Source organism: Merops nubicus, unplaced genomic scaffold (assembly GCF_000691845.1).
Source record: "Merops nubicus isolate BGI_N331 unplaced genomic scaffold, ASM69184v1 scaffold30043, whole genome shotgun sequence".
Taxonomy (NCBI): domain Eukaryota; kingdom Metazoa; phylum Chordata; class Aves; order Coraciiformes; family Meropidae; genus Merops; species Merops nubicus.
Genome location: NW_008600086.1, coordinates 1,613 through 5,154, shown reverse-complemented (window position 1 = coordinate 5,154; position 3,542 = coordinate 1,613). Strand labels below are relative to the sequence as shown.

General features: G+C 44.0%; 1 protein-coding gene across 1 annotated transcript in view; it reads right to left on the bottom strand.

The window, feature by feature from the left end:
• Positions 1-3,542, bottom strand: part of PPM1K (protein phosphatase, Mg2+/Mn2+ dependent, 1K) — a gene marked incomplete at its 5' end in the record, with an annotated part of 8,282 nt that overhangs the window by 3,131 nt on the left and 1,609 nt on the right.

Below are 3,542 nucleotides of genomic sequence, written 5' to 3'. Positions count from 1 at the left end.
GGTCTCTTGTATTCCTGCAAGCTGATCTTCCAGTTTTTTTCCAGGATTTAAAAGCAAGGCAACTTGAGAAGGGTTTGGACCTCACTTAGGAAGAGAATCCCCAGCTACACTGAAAGCTGAAGTGCACAAAGCCCTGAAAGATGCACAGAGCCTTGTTGTGCAGCAAAAGCAGTGAGCTGATGAAGTGAAAAGACCCTCACAAACGTGCTGAAACCAGGCATGTGTTATTATTTAAAACAGGTATTATTACTTTATTACTTTGATGCATTTCTTTCCATCAGCCATGGTGAGCTAGGTCAAATCTCCCCTGTGCAGAGCTGTGCAGATGCCAGCAGCTGCTGACTGCCCAGCTAAGCACTGGCACCCTGCTCCTAATCTGCAGCAAGGACTAGTCCAGTGCAGCCTCACTGTGAGGCACACCATGAAAGTAAGACACTAACAAGTACCAGTGTGATTAGAAGTTTTAGTAGGACCAGTAAAATACCTGTTTTAGCCAACAGTTAAATGAAGTACCTATGTAAAGCTACCTTTTTCCTGTTTTAGCCAACAGTTAAATGAAGTGCAATGAAGAACCTATGTAAAGCTACCTTTTCATTTCACAGAAAATGGGGTTTATGCAGACATTAAAGTTAATGCAGAACTGTTGCTACTCTCCCATTTCATTCCTTGGTTTTGGAACTGTGCTGACAAAAATAAGCAGTTTCTGAAAAAGCTTCAGATCCATAGTCTTTAATTCACAAATGACTGGTCCAAATGTTTCCAGACATCCAGGTGAATCTGCAGCCTTCAAGTGCAAACTCTCACAGAAAAGAGCCACTAATCACAAAATTAAGGTAAGGTATGAAAGAATGAGTCCAGGTTTTGTCCAGAATTGTGGTAATGACTTCAGCTTTAGGTGAGTTTATTAGTTAAATAGGACTCCTTGAAAAATGAGTGCTGCTTGTGCTCCCTTCCTTGGGACCAGTGCATTATCTGGGTAGGGGAGCAAGGACATGGACATAGCCAGACTACAAGCATTGTGTGATCTCTAGCACAGCTCAGAAACACAGGAATGATGCTGGGATAACACTTCTAATGCTTTACTACAACTGCTGCCAGGTTATTTAACAGTATCCAAATACGGTGTATCAGCATCTATATTGGTTTTAACAATTAAAGAGTTTATTTCATCTCCCCAACAACATCACTATAAAACTAAGATCTTTCAATAGGTTCTTAACACTCACTGGACAACTCTTACTGCAAGTCATCTCAACTAATGTGACAAAGAGGCTGTGGGAACCTTCCAGTAGCCCGGGCTAGGAACCGCCGGACTCCTTCACCTGGGACAAAATTAAGCAGATCCCTCTTTCCACTGAAGCCCAGCAAAAAGTGTCCAGGGCCTCCAGTTCTAGAGCTGCTGAGCAGGTACAGAGTCTGCCACAAACAACACGCACACAGAGGCAAATAGGAAATTCACCCAGGGACTTTGTCCACACAAAACAAACCTGCAACACTGGGGAGGGAAGAGTGAGGGCTGCAGAACAGGGCTCCTGGGTTTGCCAGGTAAAACAGGGCCAGCCTAAAGGCACTGAAGAGAAGTATAGGGATTGTTCTGACTAGTAGGAAAATATGCAAAATAAACACCCCTTTAATACTGTAATTAGTATCTTCTAGCTTGATTAGGTAATAATCAAGGCCTTCAGATAAAAAGGCTGCCTTTGTAATGTGGATGGGTTTCATGAGTACAGTTTCTGCAGCTCTCCCTTCTCCTCAGTGTTGCAGGTTAACATAGTCACAGAAATAAAAATCATAGGTTTGAATGGTAACTTAAAAAAAAAAACAAAACCAAACCCCAAACCCACTACTTTTGAAATGTATTTATTTTTAAATAAGTTTTGCTTCTGTTTCCTCAGCACAGTAAGATCCCAGGAGTGCCTTCCAGAGAGATCCCAATGCCTGGCTATGCTTTGCTAAGGTGGCTATTCCAGATGAGAGTGTCCTGTGGGGTCAGGGCTGGATGCACAGAACGTGGAGGTTGATGCAAACACTCCCTGCCCTCTTCCCTGAGCAGGGAGTTGCAGGGAACACAAGCAGCAGCAGTGCCTTGTAGGACTGCACTAGGCCAGGAGAGGGTTTCTCTTACATTCCTCCCTAGAGGTGGATGCTCAAATTTCCTCCAGCACATGATTCTCTTCCTTGTGCCTGTCCTTGCTGAGCAAAGCTGTCTGCCCTTTACATTTCAGTTCTTACAGCTGGTCAAAAGTAAGAGAAAATCCTGACCATCTGTGTTAGCAGCTGTCCTGTAGAGAATGGCATATTTGTTGGATGTGAGCTTCCTTTATGTGTCCTACACCTAAGTTTAGCAGCAATTTAGAAATGATTGGATATGTTTAAATCCATGGAAACGAATGAAAACACATTTTTGAAGAGATAGCAAACACCATGCTCCAGGGCTCAGGTGTAGCTTTGTTCATGGTCACTGCTTAAAACTCACTTCTGTGTTTTACACCTATAATTTCAAATATTCTGTACTGCAAAGTGATCTACAAAGGGCCGTGCCCCCATAGACATGGGCTATTTCAACAAGGCACATCTCTAGTTCTCTTAAACTCATGCTGTGATATGAGGGGTTTATCCCTTAAACAGCACTATAAATACTGTGTCAAGCCATATGCACACAATTTTGGCTACAGGGACTTGTTCCAGGACTCGGGTCCCTTCCAACACCCAGGCACACACTTTGAGAGCTGCATGTGCTGAACATGCACTGGTGTTTCTGCAGATACAGGGGAAGGGGTGAGCCCTGGCAGAACCATCTACTGGAACAAAACCAAGGTGTTATTTTCCATTTTGTCAGCTGTGGCTGTGTTTCAAAGGAGGTCAGTCTTGGGGAGCATCCAGTGTACCCCAGAAACCCAGTGCTACACAACCAGCCACCATCTTCAGGATCCCTTAGCAACAGTCCTGACTGTCCCATCTAGAATTATAGCCTTATGGCTATAAGGAGAAGTTTTTCTAGACAAATGGAGTCAGTTTGGAAGTAGGCTTCTAACAAGCATACACACCAATCATTGACATTTTGTGTAACTTTCAAAACAGCAGCAACAACAAAAATACCCACACCAAGCAGTCAACATAGTACAGAATGATTTTGACACCAGAGATGCAGAACAGTTAACTTGTTAAATCCACACTTGTCACTGACCCTCCCACTCCACTCTGCCTCACAACCTTCAGCTGGGCAACCAGCCAAGAGCCACTGGGCACTTTTAGATCCCCCTGGCTCCCCCAAGAGCTTCCAGCTGCTCAGAAACACCCAGTGCCTGCCAGAGTGTGGCCCCTGTGGGTGCCTGACAATGCTTCTGCCCTCTTGTTTTGCTTCACCTCAAGCTTTCCTAATGAAGAGGGTTTGTCCAGTATCTTGGTAACTGCTACATAAATTGGCTGGCATTTGGATTGCATTTCATTAAGCAGCACCAGTTAGTTAAAGAATAATGAAAATAAATCCCACAAACAGTTCCCAAATGCTCAGGTTCCATAGTTTCTTACTGCCGCAAGGA